This window comes from Lithobates pipiens, unplaced genomic scaffold, assembly GCF_037356315.1.
Source record: "Lithobates pipiens isolate NorthernLeopardFrog02 unplaced genomic scaffold, aLitPip1_a1.2 Scaffold_23, whole genome shotgun sequence".
Classification (NCBI taxonomy): Eukaryota; Metazoa; Chordata; class Amphibia; order Anura; family Ranidae; genus Lithobates; species Lithobates pipiens.
The window spans coordinates 187,436,980-187,460,374 of NW_027507785.1; the positions used below are offsets into that span (position 1 = coordinate 187,436,980).

Sequence of the window (23,395 nt, forward strand, 5' to 3'; positions counted from 1 at the left end):
GTATGCGCTCGCTCGGTCTGTCTCGGCTGTGGGAAATTTAAACATGGGCAAGCTGCAAATGACACTGGCAAGCTGCAAATGACACTCTGCAAGGCTGCAAACGGCGCCGGGCAAGCTGCAAATGACACTGGCAAGGCTGCAAATGACACTCTGCAAGGCTGCAAACGGCGCCGGGCAAGCTGCAAATGACACTGGCAAGGCTGCAAATGGCGCTGGGCAAGCTGCAAATGACACTGGCAAGCTGCAAATGACACTCTGCAAGGCTGCAAACAGCGCTGGGCAAGCTGCAAAGGACACTGATCATTCTGCAATGATGGACAAGGCTGCAGATGCACACTGATAAGGCTGCATTGATGGGCATTTAAACGTAAGTTTTTTTTTCCTTAAACTTCCCTCCTAAAACTTTTTTCCTTAAAATGCCCTCCTAAACTTGGGGTGCGTGTTATACGCCAGTGCGTGTTATACCCCGATAAATACGGTACTTGAAGAACTGATGCTGTTTTGAATGCAAAGGGTGATTCTTCTGTTCATTTATTTTCCATTTCATTCATTGAAAAAAATAAACTATTAACAATTCTATTTATGAAAACATTCTCAATTTACAGCAATTTTTATAGCTGCCTAAAACTGTTGATGTATATACTGTATGCACCCAGATCTGAACACTTATGCATTAAGTGAGCTGCATTGCTAAAGATAATGCAGGTATTTTTTCATTCATTGAGGTTTCAGTAATTGGCCAGTGAAAGCAAATGGGCTGCCTTATCGCAACAAGCATCAAAAAAAAATAAAAGAAGCATATTAACATGTGCATTAACACACACAAAGAGGTATGAATGTGCCCTAAATGTCTGCTTTACCTTCACCTAGATAGAGAAGGATACTGTATACAACACATTTCTTTTTTATTTATTTTTGTAAACCTTGGCCTCAAGATTAAAACATTTTAAAGGTTCCTAAAACAAATGATAGTAAAAGTTACTCGCTGTCCCCTCAGACTTCCCAGCGTTCATGTTATCTTAGTAATGGGAAAGTAATGTTACCAAATACTCTTTTGATAAGGAATAAGATCAATAATGGCGCATTTTCCCAATGAAAAGTATATCAAATCAGTTACTACACACATTTTATACGCTGAATAGGGGCTGGTTGTCATTGTAACAGTCGCATGACATGCCACTGTTTAAGCCCTTGTACACACGGTCGGACATTCCGACAACAAAATCCGTCGGAAGTTTCTTTGACTAAAATGTAATTATTTCATTATGTTCACACTCTGGATTCACTGAGCACTACTATTTTGTGTAATTTCTGGGATTTTAAACAACCCAGTCTTTCAGTAGGTTCAATATTGAGGTCAAGTGGCAGTGTACAAAGTGTACAAAGTGTGTTGCAGATAAATGCGAGCAAGGTTGAAATGTAAGAGCAATTTAATGAGGTAGGTGCTGCAGCAGCAAACTTGAACAATTCACATGTCCAGACACAATGATCCTCAGATAAAGTAAAAGCTGTAAGGCCTCATGTACACTATCATCAAAAATGGATCAGGATTGTGAATTGAACATCTTGAATGGATCTGAATAATAACAATGCTTTTCCGTGGCTAAATGTACACCTGATGTTTAGAACAAATTTCACAAATAGCGTTTAAATCCATTACAGAGAAAAAATTTGTTTGCCACTCCTTTTGTTTCATTTTGCAGAGCTCAACTGTTGCAAATTGATATAAGTAAAAGCAACTCTATCTTGTTTATGGCCACAATGTTTGGCTGTAGAAAAAGTGATGTCATCTTGACCCAGGAAGTTCATCTCTTATCTTCTTGCTTAGCAGGTATGTTGAGAGAGGATGACATGAACTAACCTTCTGATGCTGTGGGCAGAGCAGAGCAGGTGTGAAGGTCTGGTAGTGGGTTTGGCAGTGGAACATGGAGTGGATCAGGTATGCAGGTATTCTTCTGGTGAGGGTGAAGATGTGCTGGCCTGATGCCCTGGTGTAGGCAGTGGGCAGAGGAACATGTTCTGTGACTGGAGCAGGTATGCTTGGAGTCTTCTGGTGCTATCCTGTTTGTGGAACATGTTGTGTTGGTTAAAAAAGAGGCTATGGACTTTGGTGAAACATATTTTTTGGGCTGATTTTCGATCAGCTGCTGAGGGATAGCAGAACAGGTGTGGTGGTTTATAAAATTGTACATAATGTCAGGAATGGTCAAAGATGTCTCAAATGGGGATCTTATTGACAAAGTGCAGCAGAAGTCTAAGCTCGGGGCACACATGTATTCAAGTCAAGTGAAGAAACAGCGGGCCTGGTTGGAAGTGTATGAAACTCTAATTTCAGATTGGAAACTGCTCAGTGCAAAAGACAAAAATGAGAACAGAACTAATTTTAAATTTATTTTTCAAACACATTTATTTAAATCAGTACAGTAAATATATTGCAGTAATGCAAAACAATGTATAGACAATTAGTTGAAGGAAAGAGATGGGATTATAGTGGTGCTTAATTAATCAATACATAGCATAGATATGAAATTTACAAAGATTTCTTTATTGTTGCAAAAAGTAGAAAAAGGGTTCAATAAAATTGATTTACAGAGAATATGCAATTTGCTTTTCTTGCTGGTCACTGGTGTCCCACATAGGTAAGATATTCACAAATGGGTGTTCTATCCCAACATGTTTCACTAGTGATGCCTTCCTGAGGGGATTATTTGGGACCACCAATATTAACCCAGCTCTAACACAATGAAATACAAAAGAAATTGCCATCAATTATAAAGTATAAACATAACATGTTTTTTCCTCCTCTCCTAATCAGTGGGCCCAACTGGTGGCTCCTAGCCCTTTTCCGGACTGGAGGATGGTGGGCCATGTGTGCTACTGTATGGACGCCCAGGTCATCGATCTGTCTTTATGCCTGTTTTTGCCCTTTGCCTACTTCCAGTGGTTCCATGGCTAGATCCGCAGCATCCTCGGCTCGGAGCTGGGGTCCTGTCAGCCTGAGTGTCATTGGTGGAAGCAACTTTTCTTCTTTCCTGTGGGTTGCGCATTTCACTACGTACTCTATTTAGATGACGCCTTTGCGTCATGATGCCACTTTGTTCCGTCTTGTCAGGCTGGACGGTCTCACATTGGCGCATGTGCAATGGGCATCCTCCATCTGTGCCCGCTTGGTGAGGTCAGATGCGTGTGGGGGGGTATTTAAGACTGGCCATATGATCAGCTGGAGAGCAGAGGTAACAGCACATGTTTCTTGATGCTACAGGTGTCTATTATAGATCGTATGTTGCTTTATTGCCTAAATCTCTTACACTCTAGATGGTACTTTTTGGATGTACAGACAAGCACTCTCTCAATTAAATCTACAGCACCCAACTGTGTTTTATTTTGTGTTGGCTCTTACAACAGGTTATATTAAAAAAATGTTTTCCTTTATAAGCTGTGCTGTTGACTAACACTAATATTACACACTTATTCACTCTTTGGTTTATAACATGATAGCTATGAATTGAGTTTGGTCCTTGTGTATTTATTTATTTATACACACTTAATGCCCCCCCCCCCTTTTTTTTTTGCCTTTCCCCTCCTTTTTCAACCCTTGTTTATGAATATTATATTTTGACATTATCGGGTTACATATAATATTGAACTTTTGAACACGTTCTTACTCTTCTTACTCTTCTTGCATCATGTTTTCAGTTTAGGCATTTCAGTGCAAGACTGATCTTTTTACCACAACATCTTTTCAGCGCCCCTGTTTTATCCATCTTATAATATTGAGCAGAGTAAGTATAAGTTGAGGCCTTGTGGGCCCCGCTTTATTTCATATTGTTACGTGTCCAACATTATTAATTTAAACCTGTTCTCTCCTTTGTTTATTCATTGTAGCATGGTCCTTTCATACCGCCTGTGGTTGTGCACGGCCTCCCCCACCTTTGTTTTGGCTGAGGTTTTTTGGGGGCCCTCTTCCCTTGTGAGCCCTGATTTGGGACCGGTGGAGGTGAGTATTTGTTCTCTGAGGCCATGGCAAATTATATATATATTTTTTCATATTTTTTGTTATATCTATACTTTATAATTCATGGTAATTTCTTTTGTATTTCATTGTGTTAGAGCTGGGTTAATATTGGTGGTCCCAAATAATCCCCTGAGGAAGCCATCACTGGCAAAACATGTTGGGATAGAAAGCTAATTTGTAACCATCTTCACCTATGTGGGACACCAGCAACCCGCAAGAAAAGCAAATTACATATGCTATAGGAATCAATTTTATTGAACCCCTTTTCTACTTTTTGAAACAATAAAGAAATCTTTATAAATGTTATATCTATGATATGCATTGAGTAATTAAGCACCACTATAATCCCATCTCTTGCCTTCAACTATTTTTCAGAATCTGGGATGAGGTGCATGATATTTTAGAGACACTCAATCCACTCTATTTGAATGTATAGGCGATGTAGATAAAATGTCCTTGGAATAATGTTGGAAGAAAATGAGGTTGGAGTAGTGCAGGCATGAGATGAATAAAAGTTATATTGCTTGCCAGTCAAAGTTATGTCCTCTCATATTGTCCCAGTTTTTCAATGCCATTTCATTTTCTGATTATGGCATTAACAAGCATGCAGTCTCTGGAATGGGTCTCTGTCACTGTTGAATACTTGCGTCACTGTAGCAGGAATTTTTACCTTATCCTGCAGGTTCCCAAATTACAACTGTTTGTAAAGGCTATGAGAGACTTATTTTTAAATATATACATGTTTGTGTAGATTAAAATGATTTTGTCTTGAAGCAAGAACCTCAGCACTTGATGGTGCCTGTTGACAGATCATGTCTATTTAGAACTAAATGAGGAGAAATAATGTTCAAAGAGCGGATCAATTGCATCAAAAAAGGAGGCCCTTACAACAAATTGCATTTTTTAGTCATACCTTGGAGTTACAGCTGTATGTGTTCTTTAAAGCTTGAAATGTAGTTGAAAGGTGAGCTGCACACACTTCTGACAGTCACACAATTCTATTGGTAGGGATCAGTTTCCCTTGTTTCATTTTTTATTCAACCATCTGTGACTATATTCCAGTCAAAGATTCACCCATTAGCAATATTTCATGCTTTGTCCTGAGACATGTAGATAGTTGGGATCAACGCATTCAGTTATCAGTGGGACTTTTTCCTACTGAGGCTCCATGCACACTGAAGCTCAAAAAAGCTTTTTCTGGACGCCAGATTACTGGCAGAAAACGCTAGTTGAAAAACTCGCTTATAACAGCGTTTTGTACTAGCGTTTATGAGCGTTTATGGGCGTTTTCAATAAAAATACACAAATCCCACAGTGCATTCCAAACTCCCACAATGCATTGAAAAAATAGAATGCTGAACACTAATTAACGCGTGTTTATGAGCGTTTATAAGCGTTTATCGGCGTTTGTCATTTTTTGGCGGTGAAAAACTGCACTTTGAACACAAATTTCTGGCGTTCAGAAGAAAGCCCATAAACTCCACTGCTCATTAAAGCTAAAAAACGTCCATGCGTACATGGACACATAGGCTAACATAGAGTGGAGTTTATGGGCTTTTAAAAAAAAAAAACGCCCAAACTCCAATAAACTGCAGTTTATGAGCTTCAGTGTGCATGGAGCCTGATAGTCACACTGATAATTGAATGTTTTAATATCGACCTGTTAAGGGATGCGGTGCCTATTATTTCCATCAATCTATATGATACTATACATGTAGCGAGTTGTATCAAGGACAAGGAAAATATTTTCCGCACATTTTAAGAATGTGAATCTTAATACTTTTTTTCAGCATTCTGCAGCACCACAGCATGATACTTTGTCTTAGGTTCCTGTGATAGAGGCCTGGTCATTGCTATGCTCTCTGCTTGTCCAAAGTTGACTGGTCTTTAGCCATCCTCTGTAGCTTGCTGCTGGCATCTTTTTGTGGGTGACCATGCTGGGTTACTTCCACTATTGTGCTCTTTGGATAGGCTCTGTGAAGTACAGTACGGTGATGAGTTTGCTACTTCTTTTGCAAGGTTATAACAGTTTTTGGCAAAGGTAAACGCTAGCAGAAGCGCATACTGTCCAGGTGGACAAGACATGTGTGTTTTGTGAATTTCTTTGACAGCTGTGCAGTAACCCAGCATGACATTTTCTATTTGTGTACAATCTTCTTGTAGATAATTAAAAATATTTTAAATATATATATTATAAAGATAATTTAAAGATAACTATTTTGTAACATTGCAAGCTTTGGGGATAGTTATGTTACCTTTATCAGACTTTATATACTTCAGAAGAAGAATGCCTCTTCTTCTGAAGTTGGCATATACATACAGACATATACACAAAGTTAAACTCTCAAAATTGTTTTCAATAATAAATCCAGATCAAAGTATAAATTGTCTATCAACATTTTTTATTCCATTTTTTGGACAAGACATTACAGCCACTATGTTTACAAGCAGATGACTCTTGCACTCAAACCTTCTGCCTCCAAGAAACTTCCCATCTAGAATTAGATCATATGGACAAAGAAATCTGGAGAAGCTTTACTAACTGTACCAACTGGAGGGAGGGAGCAGGCATAGCCAGCAGGGTGGAGGCTTGTATGTGCCTCAGTGATTTTGGAGGAAAACCCAGGTTACTAGCATGTATGCAATTGAAATAGGAACCTTTGCAAATAAATTGGGACACCATGGAAATCATGACCACTGGGAGACCAGCTGAATCTTCGGGAAATGACTAGTTAACATCAAAGAGCAGAGTCCAATGTAAGCAATTTCACCATTTGAAATAGATTAAAAATATTCTTACTTTAAAGATGATGCTGTGAAAGATAAATTCCATATTTGTTTTCTTTTGGGCATATTGGTAAATGTTATTTGTAGAAGTTTATGCCATTTATAAACCCTTACAAAGGGTTTAAGGCTATTTCCAAAGCTTGCATTTTTAAGAAATTAATTTGGCCAAGGGTAGCTCCAAAATGGCTAACACAATACAATACTAGTTTTAGAGCTTCCTGTGATTAAGACTGGTCACTGCTTCACTCTCTGCACAGTGGCTGATTGACTCTTCTTAAAGTGTATGTAAGCCCTAAAGCCCAGTACAATGGAAAAAAATGGAGGCGCTCGCTGTACTTTTTCTGCCCATTGGGCCTTATTCAGTTACTGTGTTTATGTGATTGATGATTGATGTACACCAAGCTAGTTATATGCAGAATGTTGGCGCAACCTACTGTGCCTTTTTGGTATAGCTTTAGCTGCATGTTTTAGTTACATATTGTAATTTCTTAGGCCGCGTACACACGGGCGGACTGTTCGCCCAACCTTGTCCGCTGAACAGTGTTTGGGCGGACAGTCCGCTCGTGTGTGGGCTTTCAGCGGACAGTTTCAGCGGACAAACAAGGTTTTTCGGAAATTCCGAAAAACTGTCCGCTGAAACCTTGTTTCAGCGAACAGTCCGCCCGTGTGTAGGCTTGTTCGACAAACTAAGTTCCGCGCATACTCAGAAAGAATTTACAGGGCGGAAGCGCTCGGTCTTGTAAAACTAGTGTTCGTATTGAAGCTAGCATATTCGTCATGCTGCTAATTTTGTGTTTTTTTTAATATAGCCCGTTCTTTTCTTCTTCGTAATGCAAGAAAAGTGAAGTAGCTTTGCTGCTTATATTCACACAGAGTTATACTACATGTTTTTATTCATCCTCATCCTATGATTAATCTTCCAATTATATCAAAAATATATTCCCAATTTATATAAAAAAATAAAAAAAAATTATATATATATATATATATATATATATATATATATATATATATATATATTTATATTTATATTTATATATATATTTATATTTATTTCAGAAAAAAAAATCTATTACTATATATTTTTGGAACTACTATTGTTTTTTTTTGTTTTTTTTTTGGGTGGGGGGTTTGAAACAAGATGGACTTTCATTTTTTTGGGCCAAGCAGGACTATGCAAGTAGAGATAGATAGATAGATAGATAGATAGATAGATAGATAGATAGATAGATAGATAGATAGATAGATAGATAGATAGATACCCAAACCATCATTTTAGCCTACACATGATTGCATGTTCAAAATCAGCAGAGCTTCCCCTCATTTCAAATGTTAAGCCTCAAATTTACAGCGACTGCACTTCCAAGTGCACTTGCAGTGCTTTAAAAATTGCACTTGAAGTTAGCATATTTACATGAACATGTGTTTTGTAAATAACCCCCAGAGTCTTTTGACATGTATCTGCCTACTCACAAATAAACTTTGTTTTTTTTAACCCAAAATTATACAAAAATATTGATAAAAAAAAAGAAAAAAAAAGAAAACATACAATTTTTTTTTTAAATCAAAATTTTTTATTTTTCCTCATAACCAAAATAAATCAAAAGGGAGGCAACACTGGAGACAATTTTGACGTTTGTGAAGCCTTTTGTCCCCCAGGCACACATCAAGTGAGTGGACACCAAAATTCCGAACCTGCGTAGCATGTACATAGGGAGCACAACCAGGTCCTAGAATCCCAAAGACCAGGAACAGCAGCAGATGAGATCTATGTCCCCAGACTGTGGTACTACAACAGCCTGCGTCTTCTTTCAGAGCAGACTGAAGCCAGGCAGTCACTTGCGACTCTTCCGTCTAGCCTTCCTTCCACGCTTCGCTGGAGGCTGTGCCTTTGGTGGTGGAGTTGTGGTAGGAGGAGGAGGAGGAGGAGGAGGAGGATGAGGAGCAGTAGGGTCTGTTTTGTAGAGCTTCGTGGTGGGTGTGAGCTCACCCTTCAGACCCAGTTGTATGGCATCAAAGAAGATTGCCTCACACATGTCTCTTTGGGGTTTGTCCATTTCTTGGAGCTTGCTAGCCAGATAAGTGGCATAGGCCTCCTGCGGATTGGGGGGTTTGGTCAAAATCTGGGTGGCTTGCCGTATAAGCACCAAGGACTCCTCCTCTGTACGGCCCATCCTCCTGGGCCTTTTGCTGGCTAGGCGGAGGGGAGGGACCTGGCTCTCAGTCCTACTCCTGCTGGGCCCAGCTAGCTCCTGCGTGTGGCTGGTCCCGGCCTCCTCCTCCATACCACTGGTCCCGGCCTCCTCCTGGGTGAGCTCATCCTGTGTAAAAAAACAAAGCAATCAATAACTAAAATATGTCTATATTTAGAAATCATCAATCACTAACAATTTTACAGTTCTCACTTGCAAATACATTTGTCTTGAAATACAAAAGGCTATCATTTTGACACCATCATTTTTCCATCAGTTCATTAAGATTTGAGCCACATTTGTGGAAACTACTGTATCCTTCTATCTAATTTAATTTGTGATGAAATCCTAGATTTGGAAGCAATTCAAACATTGAACTTGACATCATTAATATTTGAGCAATCCAAACGTTAGAAACTAAAATATACCTGGCTCCAGCTGGGCGCATCAACCTCGTCCAGCAAGGAAGGGTCTGGATCTTCCAGGGATGGCTCACCTGAGGCGGAGGGAAGGGTGGAGGGACGGGTAGACGGAAGAGTCGAAAGTGACTGCCTGGCTTCTGACGTGTCATCCAGAAAACGCAGCCTGTCATAATACCACAGCCTAGGTACATAGACCTGACCTGCTGCTGATCCTGATGTTTGGGACTCTAGGATCTTTCTTTGCTCCCGCCTATACACGCTACGCAGGTTCTGAATTTTGGCGTTCACAAAGGTAGTGTCTGCCTGGGGGACTCGGGTTCTCACAAACGCCAAAACTGTCTCCAGTGTCTTCTTCCGGGCAGCACGGATTGGGTATTGGGGGTGTTTTGTATCCCACAGATTGCTGTGGGACTCCACTAGATCTATAAAGGTGGAGAGGAAGGCCTCCTCTTTAAAGGGGTCTGCACTATACTTTTTCATTTTCTGAAAAGAAAAAAAAAAAAAAAAAAAAGTCAGACCAAATGCACACTATATTGTGACAATGTAGGCGAGACACACACTACTACACACGCTACCCCCCCCCCCCCCACACACACACACACACACACACACACACACACTACTACACACGCTACCCCCCCCCCCCCCCACACACACACACACACACACACACACACACACACTACCCCTCCCACACACACACAAACACTCACACACACACACACACACACACACACTACTGCCCCCCCCCACACAAACACTCCCCCCCCACACACACACACAAACACACACACACACACACACACACACACACACACACACACACACACTACTGCCCCCCCCCCACACACAACCACTCCCCCCCACACACACACACAAACACACACACACACACACACACACACACACACACTAGCCCCACCCCCTATACACCCACCCCCACACTACCACACAAAACACCAAGCCCACTCAACCACCAACCCACATAGAAATCAATTAAACATCAATAAGAATAAAATTCAATATGGATATCCCTAACGCAGGCTTTAAATTAACCGAAAATAAAATGATAACTATCTTACCGTCGCGTGTAGCACTCGCTGCTCCCGTTCGGACAAGCGTACGGCCTCGTGGTACCGCTTTATACACGGCGCGTGCGCTCAGGCTCCGCCTGCGTCGCCCGCCCCTGACGTTCCTTGCGACCGTGTTTCCCCGCCCCTTTTACCCTCCTTCCGCTGTGGGTGTATGAGAGTGGAAAATGGCGGATGCAAGCTCAATTAGCAGCGTGAGCAGCGCGGAGGAAAGCCGTGGGCCCCAAGCAAGGAGGAGATATAAGGCCACCAATATGGCGTTCGAAGAGATGGTGGAGATGGTAGCTATCCTTCAAAGGGAGGATTATGATGGGGAACATGGCCCTTACCCAAAACCAAATGTAAGGAAAAGCGCCATCTTGGACGAGGTGGTCACAGCCTTGGAGTCAAAATTCGGGGGAACGGAGAGGAAAGGACCAGCTGCGGAAAAGATGGTCGGACATCAAGTCCAGGGAGCCGGACCAATATGACCGCATCAAAAAGGTCCTGAAAAAAAGTGAGTAAACTCCGCGTTTCTCGTGACTGTCGGACATAATCGTTTGATTTGATCGTAATCGTTCGTGTAGATAGTGTATGTAAATCTGGCGGATTTGATCGTAGGCGTTCGTGTAGATAGTGTATGTAAATCTGGCGGATTTGATCGTAGGCGTTCGTGTAGATAGTGTATGTAAAACTTGCGGATTTGAGCGTAATCGTTCGTGTAGATAGTGACTGTAGATCTGGCGGATTTTATTTTAATCGTTCGTGTAGGTAGTTTATAAAAATATGGCGCATATGGTTGTTCGTATATGTGGGCGTAAATAGCATGAATTTGTGTATGGTGTAAATTTATCTGGTGTTGGATTAGATTTTAATTTTTTTTTTTTTTTTTTCATGATAAACTGAATTGTCACGCTCAGTTTATAGGATATAAATTTTTAATAAAGTTTCATAAATTTATTCAGTGCAATGTAGACTCAATTAAAAAAATTAGATGGATAGATAGATAAAATGCTGGTTCAACATCTGGACTAGGAAACATTTATAAGTGTAGTTTGGGCCTTCATAGAACATTTTTGACATAATCACACACAGGTACTCCAGGCGTTGATTCGAGTGTGTCCGTCTGTGAAACTTGGACAAAAGATATACAGTATCACAGTTTGGTTAAAGGCTAGGTTCACATTGCTGCAATGTACGAGATCAAATGTGATTTGCACCGCACTGCAGTGCAAATCACATGTGATCTCTGTGTGATGCGATTTCAGCCATGCATGTAGTATGGCTGAATTTACATCGCATCCGGACCAAACTTGTACATGGCCCTTTTTTTAGTCCACAGCCAAATCGGATCACATGGGTGTTCACACCATGTGGTCCGATTCCTGTCCGAGTTTAAAGATTGCACTGTGAAATGATAACTAATTTGGAGGTGTCAATAGAACTTTACACTGATACTCCCAGCAGGTCACATAGGGCAGTGCGAACCCTGCATGCGATGCGTGAAACCACAGTAGATTTGCAGCGTTCACACATCGCAGCAGTCTGAACACAGCCTAACTAAAAAAAAGTCATTTTAAGGATGTATTAAACTAGGATCTTGTAATAACCAGCTAATAATTTTACACCACTTCAAACCAATGTTTCATATTCAAATTTCTGAACTCAAATATCACTATGCTTAAAAGTATTTTTTTTTTTTTTGATTCTCATAGGAAAACAAAGACTCAGACAAGAGGCGGAGCAGCCCAGGACCCCCCGACCTCGCCAGCCTGATTGGGCAATTAGCCCCAGCCCCAGCCCCAACCCCAGCCCTGCGTCGGTATTGGAGCTGCCCAGTCCTGTATCTGCGAGGGAGCTACGGAGCTCGGTATCCTCCGCTGGACCAAGCTCCGTAGCTCCACTGGATGAGCCCAGCCCAGGGCTAGATGTGGAGGAGGAAGAGCAGGTGGCGTTACACACCCCACAAAGTGAAAGTGAGTGTCTGACAACCCAGCTTAAGGTAAACAATTAATGGCTGTATATTTTAACCAATTTTTTATCTACACATGTTTTTAGGTGATGATCTGGTGGTGGTAGGAAAAGCTGCGGAGCCCTTTTCAGCGGAAAGTGCCCAGAGGCTGATAGGGCAGATCATGGTCTGGAATGCCAGGATCGACTTAATGGAGACCAACATCCAGGCCATGCAACAAGAAATCCTGGCCACGCAACAACGAATCCTGGGCATTCAACAGCAGCTGGTCCCTATGAGGCAGGAAATGAAGGACATGATCGATGTTTTAGGGAGAATATAAGCCCCTTTTCCCCTAAACCACAATCGATCATGTCCTTCATTTCCTTGCCCAAAAGTTTTTAAGGTTTTTACAAGCTTTTTAGAGGCCAAATTTTGAAGATGCACACGGTGTGTCAACATGTGCTATGTGCCATCAGAGGATCGCAATGGACGCATTTGGTGTTTGCAAACCCTTCCTCCTTCTAGTATGAGAGAGGAAGGGATTGCACACACCAAACACGTCCATTGATCACTCATGATGGTACATAGCACATGTTGACATTACCAATTTTTGGTGTGCATCTTCAAAATTTGGCTTTACCCCTTTTATGTAAATAGTTAAAAATCTGATTTTATTATTTTAAATTTTTGTGATAATTGTATTTTTGATATATTTATATGTTTCTATGTTTACCAAAAAAAAAAAAAAAATAATAATAATTTTTAAAAACAAAAAAATATCTAAAAAAAAAAAAATTTGAAAAACCAATTTCCCAAAAAAAAAAAAAAAAAACACAAAAAAAAAGATCGAAATAGGAGGCACTGGTTTGAATGTGCACTATTAAAAAATCAAAAAAATAAATAAAAAAATGTGTGTGTCTACTTCTTTCAATACTCAATACCAGTTTGTAAAGTCATTTTGTGTTTTCTGTCACAAAGGGCCTTATTTCCTATTGTCAAAAACCACTTTGCTATACAAATGCACTAGGACAGGAATATGCAATTAGTGGAAATCCAGCTGTTGCAGAACTACAAGTCCCATGAAGCATAGCAAGACTGACAGCCACAAGCATGAGACCCAGAGGCATGATTGACTTGTAGTTTTGCACCAGCCGGAGGTTGGCCAATTGCATATCCCTGAATTAGGTCAATGTAGGATACAAGCAACGTGAAAAGCAAACAAGAACCAAACTTAAAAATTTGAACAGACAAGACATATTTCAAGAAAAATATTTTTTTTATTGGTCAGCTGGCATTGGAATAGCCCCCCTACCATTAAAATAGCTGACATAGCGGTCACGCACCTCACGTGCTGTTTGGGGGGCTAAGCCAGGAAGGGCATGATCCAGCCCTGTCAGTTCTGGAAGCCTGAGTCCGGCCTCAGGCCCAATAGGCTGCAGGTACTGGTTACCAGAAAATTTCCTTAAAAAATTGTGCAGAATGCAGCAGCACAGAACAACATAGTTGAGTTTATATTCTGCCAGGTTGATGGCTGTCAGCAACAGACGGAACCGGCTGGCCATAATGCCAAAGGCACTCTCCACAACCCTTCTTGCTCTGGCCAGCCGGTAATTAAAAATCCTCCTCTCCGGGGTGAGGGTCCTTTGGGGGAAGGGTCTCATGAGATGTTCACTCAGACCAAACGCTTCGTCAGCCAGAAAAACAAACGGGAGCCCCTCCACATTTTCGGCATCTGGTGGCAAGTCCAGGCCACCAGTGGTAAGGCGGTGGCAGAACTCGGTCTGCCTAAAGACTCCTCCGTCAGACATCCGGCCGTTCTTCCCCACATCCACATAAAGGAAGTCACATTGTGCCGACACCACCGCCATTAGCACCACACTATGGAACCCCTTATAATTCCAATAGTAGGACCCCGAATGGGGTGGGGGCACAATCCTCACATGTTTCCCGTCGATGGCCCCTCCGCAGTTGGGGAAGTCCCAACGGGCAGCGAACTGGGAAGCCACAGTCTGCCATTCCTGTGGCGTTGAAGGAAGCTGAAACAAAAAAAAAAAATAAATAAAAAAAAAAAAAAAAATTGGTCATTAAATAAAAACAATTCATAACAAAGAAAATTCAAAAACATTTTGGAACAACAGTTAAACAGAAATCTTGCTAATTTGTTTTCTGCCAAGAAAAAAAAAAAAAGTAGGCGGACCAATTCACAGATTAATCAGCCCTCTGATGGACCAGGGGACATAAATTAGGTGGGTAAGTGGGGTGGGGGGGGGGGGACTAATTACTAAGTATACAACACATGAACCTAATTTGAGTGGGGTGGGGACTAATTACTAAGTATACAACACATGAACATAATTTGAGTGGGGGGAATAATTAATGAGTTGACAATCCATATCTCTCTCTATATATCTCTCTCTATATATCTCTCTCTATATCTCTCTCTATATATCTCTCTCTATATATCTCTCTCTCTCTCTCTCTCCACACAGGATGTATACACAAAAAAAAAAAAAAAAAACACATTTAAAGAAAAAAAAAAAAGTGACACAAAACAAAAAAATATATAAATAGGCGGACCAATTCACAGATTAATCAGCCCTCTGATGGACCAGGGGACATAAATTAGGTGGGTAAGTGGGGTGGGGGGGGGGGGGACGACTAATTACTAAGTATACAACACATGAAACAAATTTGAGTGGGGGGGATAATTAAATTAATGAGTTGACAATCCATATTTCTATCTCTCTCTCTCTCTATATCTATCTATCTATCTATCTCTCTCTCTCTATATCTATCTATCTATCTATCTATCTATCTATCTATCTATCTCTCTATCTATCTCTCTATCTATCTCTCTATCTCTCTATCTCTCTCTCTATCTCTCTATCTCTCTCTCTATCTATCTATCTATCTATCTATCTATCTCTCTCTCTCTCTATCTATCTATCTATCTATCTCTCTCTCTCTATATCTATCTATCTATCTATCTATCTATCTATCTATCTATCTATCTATCTATCTATCTATCTATCTATATCTATCTATCTATCTATCTATCTCTCTCTCTCTATATCTATCTATCTATATCTATCTATATCTATCTATCTATCTATCTCTCTATCTATCTATATCTATCTATATCTATCTATATCTATCTATATCTATCTATCTATCTCTCTATCTCTCTCTCTATATCTATCTATCTATCTATCTATCTATCTATCTATCTATCTATCTATCTATCTATCTATCTATCTCTCTCTCTCTCTCCACACACAGGATGTATACACAAAAAAGGGTAAAATGCTAAAAAAAATGACACAAAAAAAAAAAAAAACATTTAAAGAAAAAAAAAAAAAAAAACATTTAAAGAAAAAAAAGACACCAAAAAAAAAAATATAAAAAAAAGTGCATGCATTCATATAAAGGGGACATTCACATCATATTCCTGTCATGGATATTAAAAGTCATGATGAAATTAATACAAACATACAATGCAATATTAAAATAACAAACTTACCTTAATATAGTCCTTCTGCAGGACCCGAATAATGGCAGAACAGGTCTCTGGAATAATGATCCCCAGAGCCTGGGGGGAGATGCCTGTCGAGAACTTGAGGTCCTGAAGGCTTCTCCCTGTCGCCAAGTAGCGCAACGTGGCGACGAGCCTCTGCTCCGGAGTGATGGCTTGCCGCATGCAGGTATCCTGCCTGCTGATATAAGGGGTCAGCAAAGCCAGCAGACGGTGAAAAACGGGGTCCGTCATCCTGAGATAATTCCTGAAATCATCAGGATTATTCTCACGGATCTCACGGAGTAAAGACATATGAGAGAATTGGTCACGCTGGCACAACCAATTCTTTGTCCATGAACTCCTCCTCACCCTGTTCACAGACTGGGCTCGGGTCAAAGTATTAACCCCAACACCAAGCCCCCATATAGCACGAACTCGTTCCCGAGTACGTCCACACTCCATGGCTTTGAAACGGTCGGCTGGACAGACAAGCTCAACTGAACGCACTGAAGAACAGCCAGACCTATGAAGAACGACCTGAAATCCAGAAACGAGCGGACCAGAAGCGCCTAATAACAGGTACAACTGATCCACGCGTACCGAAAGACAGATACAAACCTCACAGGTAGACTGCGCCGCAGTGAACGGACAAATTAAGCTGAAGTCTGAAAAGCGCGAATCGTCTCTAACCAAACTTCTACTAACGCAAAGTCAGCAGAAGGAGCCCAAAGGGTGCTTTGCTGTGTCTTGGACCTCCTATTTCTAGTCCCGTCGTACGTGACATACGTCATCGCGCACGGTTTCAGCAAACTGTTCGTTCGTCGTGTGTGGCCATGTCCGTCCATGCTAATTTTGAGCGGACTGTTTGCCGAAACTGTTGGACGGACAAAGTTGGGCGAACAGTCCGCGCGTGTGTACGCGGCCTTAGAATATGTTAATAAAGTTGTTAGGAACTACAGCATTCTGGGAGGATTCTCTAGAGGAAGTCATGCAGCCACCATTTTAGGAATGCACATCAAGTCAGTAAGGCTGTTTCTCCACTCTCTAGCATCAACTCTTAGCAAGCTTAAAAAGTAAGTTCTTGTTATCTCATTCTGTATTATAGAGCACTGCTTCCTCATTATATGCAATATTATATGCAATATTGTACTGGCTTGTTCCAATAAATCTAAGATCAAAGAAATACGGTATCTGAAGTTGATAGAGCAACAAGGTTTAGCTCTCTATCCTAAAGACAGAACAGTACTATGTTAGTACAGCGTTCTCCCCACTGAGATATTGTATTTTGACAGGGAGGCTGCCCCACCAGATCACACTGGTCAGCGCTCACAGCCATTGGATGCAAGTGCCGATCGGATGGTAATCATCTGCTGTTTTTCAGCATGCCTGCTCGACAGAAGCTGGGCAGTCTGCTGTATACACAGGCTTAATGACGACCTGTTGAACTGGCCTATACCAGACGATATTTAGCCCACGTGTACCAAGCATAACAATGAGCTCCTTTTATTTATTCCCCTTTGTTCTGTTACATAAACCCTTGAATGCATTATATTTAACAAGTAAAAAAAAAAAATTCAAAAAAAAGTCCTATCGATCTTTCCAGAAATCTTTTGATCTAATAATTTCCTACACAGATTCAGTTACATTGTTATTAGTTAGCTCTGAAGTCTACATACCCCTCCCCTCTATGCTATGGGAAATAGCAGAAAGGTGGCGTTCTGTAGGCTTATCTTGTTTCTTATATCCTGATACGGAAGGCTGAACAGGCATTGTCACCTTAGGACAGGAAGTGTTACTAGCAGAACTAAAAATAAAAAGCCTTAAAAAGATGCAACTAAAGCTGTAGTAAAGTCTCTTAAAAAAAAAAAAAGAAAAAAAGGTCCACATTGCAATGCATACTAGCACTTTATGACAGACTTACCTGTAAAGAATATTCCTCCAGTGGCATGTTGTTATTGCTGACAGGGCTTCCATCTTCATCCAGTCTTCCTTTTACTTAAATGGCCAAGTCACAATGACATTGCTCCCATGCATGCGCACAATATGATTGGAGCAGAAAGCTCTGACTGGATGACACACTTGCGTGTGCCGTCCATTCAGAGCACAGTGCAGTGATGGTAATGTCACTGGAAGCTACAAATGTAATATCCCCTAAACCAGGGGTGCCCAACCTTTTGAAGAGTGAGGGCCACTTAAGCGACTTGGTAACCGGTCGCGGGCCACAATGAGTGGAGTAGGTAAATGGCATGCTCATGTCCCCTCTGCATTTGCAGAGCGGACACAGACGCAGCCCACAATATTTTTTGGCAGATCGTATTGGAGGTAGAACACAAGTCGGTTTATGTCTGCCACTACTTAGAGGTGAATGGTGGGTCCAATTGGTCGGACTGACCGTGTGAAAGGGGTCCAAGGCTGCTTTCACACTGATGCGCTGCAGTTTAGCCGCACCATGTGTGCAATGCAGTGTTCCTTTGGCTTTCTGAAAGCGCACCAAAATTGCAGGTAATAATAGAAGTCTATGGCTCAATGCAGGTAACCTGCAGGTAAACTACTCTGCACCTGCGGATCAGTTTGAAAGAAGCCCAGTACCCACTGCAGAAAAGACATGCCCATATATACACTGTGATTTTAGTAATAAACTTACCTTTAATAACAGTATTATTTCCATTCTATCCAAGAGCAGGAGGTCACGGGCCACATCAGAGGGCTCCGCGGGCCACTGGTTGGGCACCCCTGCCCTAAACAATGCACTTATAGGAGATATTCACAGTACCTACAGATAAGCCTTATTATAAACTTACCTGTAGGTACAAGTAAAGAAGTGGACTTTACTACCTCTTTAACCACTTTCAGACCGGACCAATTTGCTGGTCAAAGACCAGACCACTTTTTGTGATTCGGCACTGCGTCGCTTTAACTGACAATTGCGCGGTCGTGCGACGTGGCTCCCAAACAAAATTGACGTCCTTTTTTTCCCACAAATAGAGCTTTCTTTTGGTGGTATTTGATCACCCCTGCGGTTTTTATTTTTTGCGCTATAAACAAAAATAGAGAGACAATTTTGAAAAAAACGCATTATTTTTTACTTTTTGTTATAATAAATATCCCCCAAAAATATATAAAAAACATTTTTTTCCCTCAGTTTAGGCCGATATGTATTCTTCTACATATTTTTGGTAAAAAAAAAATCGCAATAAGCGATTATTGATTGGTTTGCGCAAAAGTTATAGCGTTTACAAAATAGGGATAGTTTTATAGCATTTTTATTAATAATTTTTTATTATTTTTTTTTTACTAGTAATGGCGGCGATCTGCGATTTTTATTGTGACTGCGACATTGTGGGGGACCCATCGGACATTTTTGACACATTTTTGGGACCATTGTCATTTATACAGTAATCACTGCTATATAAATGCAGTGATTCCTGTGTAAATGACACTGGCAGTGAAAGGGTTAACCAGTGGGTGGCAGTGTAGGGGTTAAGTGTTCCTAGGGGTGTGTTACTAACTGTGGGGGGGTTGGGCTTTCATTTAGTGCACACTGATCTCTGCTCCAATCACATGGAGCAGAGATCAGCGTCACTAGTTGCTAGGCAGAATGGAAAAATGTTGTTTACACGGCATTTCCTCCATTCGGCCGCTCCGTGAGACGTTCGCGGGGATGCCCGCGGCGATCGAGTCCGCGGGTCCCGCGACCGGACTCACGGGGGTCCCGACCAGCGCGGGAGCGCGCCGCCGGTGGCGCGCTCCCGATGGCAGGGCGGCATCGAATATTGGACGTACCTGTACGCCAATATGCCTGCCCGTGCCATTCTGTCGACGTACATCGTCGTGCGCTGGTCGGGAAGTGGTTAAGGATTGGTAATTTGCAACATATTAAAGTTTATGGGTTTCAATATACTTTATATGAGGCCACCTTTAGTTTCTTTTGCCAGTATCCGGTGGTCATTGATCTGCATTGGAAGAAAACCACAAGGTCTTCAGGAAAAAACTCAAGCCCTTCCTCTTCTAGAAGATGGACAACAAAGCTCATCACAGCGCCTTGAGGCGATTCAGTTCGTGCTGTGCGCTATACAAATTATTCATTCATTCATTCATCCATTCATTCACTACTCGGTTGCAGCTCTGCTCTCTGAAGCAGCATGATAGAAACATAGAAGAGCAACTGCAGAAAAAAGAATAAGTGGTCCACTGAGTCTGCCCGATACAGTTTGGGAACTGTATCTTTTCTCAACATTTTTTAAAGATTTCTTCCTATACTTTTTACTATGGTGCTGGCATGACAACTTCCCTCAGCTCCTCCCAAATTACAGCACATATTTTCTTTGTAATTTTCGAACAGTTGAAACACTCATGAAGAAAATGTGACAACGTAATGCATGACTTTTTTCCTTTGCCAAATATCTGGAAATAAACACAAACAAAATTACTTTAGCATCATCATGTGTTTTTTTTTTTTGCTACATGACATTTTATTTTTTATTTTTTTTATTTTGGAGGGGCATGGGGAACACACCCCACTAGGCCACACACAAATATCTCTATTTTTAAAACACAACACAATACAGATCATACACGAGTATATTTTTACACATGATACAAAGCCAAAAGTAAGCCAAGTTTTCTTGATTTGGGTTCCTGTGATTCTTCAGACCATTAAGAGGTAGAGAAGTTATGTATAGGTTAGCTCTTTCATGAGGTCCACACAAGGTGCCAACCCTACCTTATTCAATATTCAGAAAAATATTGGCATTTTTTATGTTAAGGTTTTATGGCTCACTATGTAATGAAACATGCGGCACACACATACATGGTTTGTAGGCTTGCTTACCTTAGGGTTCACAGAAAGCGTTCCTCTTGAGTAATGTTCTTCCACAGTTGAGTATACAGTTGCAGTAGACAGAGTCTCACAATAGCCAACAAGCTCTCAAAGGTCTTGACTGACATTTGTGTAAAATTCAAAAATGTTACAGTGTAGCTCCATAGCGTTGCATAGTCACTGCTCCTCCATCCTCAAATTCTCCTCCTCAACAGCACAAACTAAACTACATCCAAGATAGCTCTCTCCACTCCATTACACAACAGGATATTCTGGCACACAAGCAAAGGTTATGCATTGAATTCTGGATGCTTAGAATGCATTGTGGGGTGCGTCAAAACATAGTCAGGCAATGTTTCCAGTTCTGGAATATTAAAACAGCTCTAAATGTTGACTATAAACTTATGTCATTTTACGCAGCTAAACTGATCTTTTCACATTGTTAGAGGACTGACCTCCAACACTAGTGAATATGATGCCTATGTGGCAAGTCATTCCATTGTGATCTGTCACTACTTTTAGTCACCTTCAAAAGACGACTCTACACTCCTTTGGTAATAATGCTTATAAAGTTTATTTATAAGTTTATTTTTATTTTCTCCACAGAGCATGGTCATCAGATCAAATAGCGTTATGATTAGGATTACATGTGGCGTGCCAAGTTGTCTTAGCATGGGTAATGTACTTTCATGGAAGATCCTGTGCAAACCAGCATCATTTACTTCATCATCAACATATTATATCAGCCCCATCATCAGCACATTATAATAATTATAGTCCCACATCTGCGCATTAAAATAATAACCATGACAATCCACCATTTTTAAATTATAATTCTAATCGCCCCATCGGCAGAATAGTATATTTATGGTAATATCTCTACCAGCAGAAAAAAAGTCATTTTAAAAGCTTTTCAACTAACACATTTTATAATGATTTGACTTTTTAAGCAGCATTTGCAAGTTTAGCCCTACCAAATACACATGATAGAATGCTATGATTTGCACAGTCTAATAATACATAAAGCTCCACCATCTGCAAACAATTATAATGAAATGATTATGATAAAAACCTCACCAGTAACACATTATAACAGACTCACCAGCTGTGCTATATAATAACTTTAACAATTATGCCAGTCGTTTACATTAATGATTGCAATGGCACAATCTCAGGCACATAACAACAGCAGCTCTGCCGGTGTCTCATTATAACAGTTATACCAGCTCTGACAACAGCATATTTTATTATAAAAACAATGCCAACGGCACATTATAATAATTAAAAAAAAAAACTTTAGCATCAGTACAATATGATAATGGTAACAGCATTGTCAGTAGCAAATCCAATAACAATAACAGCATTGCCAGCAGGTCATTATAACAATGGTAACAGCTCTGCCAGCATAATAATATAATAATAATAACAGCTCTGCCAGCATAATAATATAATAATGATAACAGCTCTGCCAGCAGCATACAATAATAATAATGATAATAACTGCCACTAGCACATTCTAATAATAGTAATAAAAGCCCTGCCAGCAGCATATTATAATAACAACAACAGCTCTGCCAGCAGAATATTATAATGATAATAACTTGGCCCCCAAACCCCCAAATATATATATTGTTTTTTTCTAACACCCTAAAATGGCAGTCATTGCAATGCTTTTTTTCACACCGTATTTGCGCAGCGGTCTTACAAGCACACTTTTTTCGGAAAAAAATTCACTATTTTGAATAAAAAAATATGACACCAGTAAAATTAGCCCAATTTTTTTTTTCATATTGTGAAGATAATGTTACACCGAGTAAATTGATACCCAACATGTCACGCTTCAAAATTGCACCCGCTCGTGGAATGGCGTCAAACGTTTACCCTCAAAAATCTCCATAAGCAACATTTAAAAAATTCTACAGGTTGCATATTTAGCGTTATAGAGGAGGGCTAGAATTATTGCAATACCTCACATGTGTGGTTTAACTACAATTTTCATATTGGGGTGCTACTCACATATGTGTTCGCTTCTACGCGTGAGCTCGTCGGGACCTGGGTGTTTTTAAAAAATATTAATTTTTTTTAAATTATTTATTTTACTTAATTTTATTTATTTTTACACTTTTTTTAAATGGATCACTTTTATTCCTATTAAAAGGAATGTAAACATCCCTTGTAATAGAAAAAAGCATGACAGGTCCTCTTAAATATGAGATCTGGGGTCAAAAAGTCCTCAGATCTCATATTTGGACTTAAATGTAATAAAAAAAAAAAGTAATTTGAAAAAATGTTCCTTTAAGAGTTATGGGCGGAAGTGACGTGTTGACCTGCTATGGTATAGAGATGTTTGGGGGCCATCTTAGCCTCACTCGCCTCCATACCCAGCAATGTGAAGGACCCAATCGCCTCTCCCGCTACTGACAGCTCTGGTAAGCAGCAGAGGGCACGGGAGAGCGGCGGAAAGGGGGGTCGCACCTCTCCCGCCGCTGATAACGGTGATCTCGTGGTGAACCCGCCGCAGAGACCACCATTATCGTACACACGACCGGCGCCTGAAGAGATGGATATCTCGGTTGTGGCAGCAGCTTCTGCAGTTACCGAGATATCCCTCTTCAAAAATGA

General features: G+C 40.6%; 1 protein-coding gene and 1 long non-coding RNA gene across 3 annotated transcripts in view; one reads left to right on the forward strand and one right to left on the reverse strand.

Moving 5' to 3' along the window:
• The window catches only part of KCNT2 (potassium sodium-activated channel subfamily T member 2), a 1,477,061-nt gene that overhangs the window by 1,064,694 nt on the left and 388,972 nt on the right, over positions 1-23,395 (reverse strand). The gene's annotated exons all lie outside the window — the stretch shown is intronic.
• Positions 16,930-20,383, forward strand: LOC143927011 (uncharacterized). The gene is made up of 2 exons (XR_013262202.1): positions 16,930-17,027; positions 19,890-20,383. It is a non-coding gene; the product is annotated as an uncharacterized LOC143927011 (long non-coding RNA).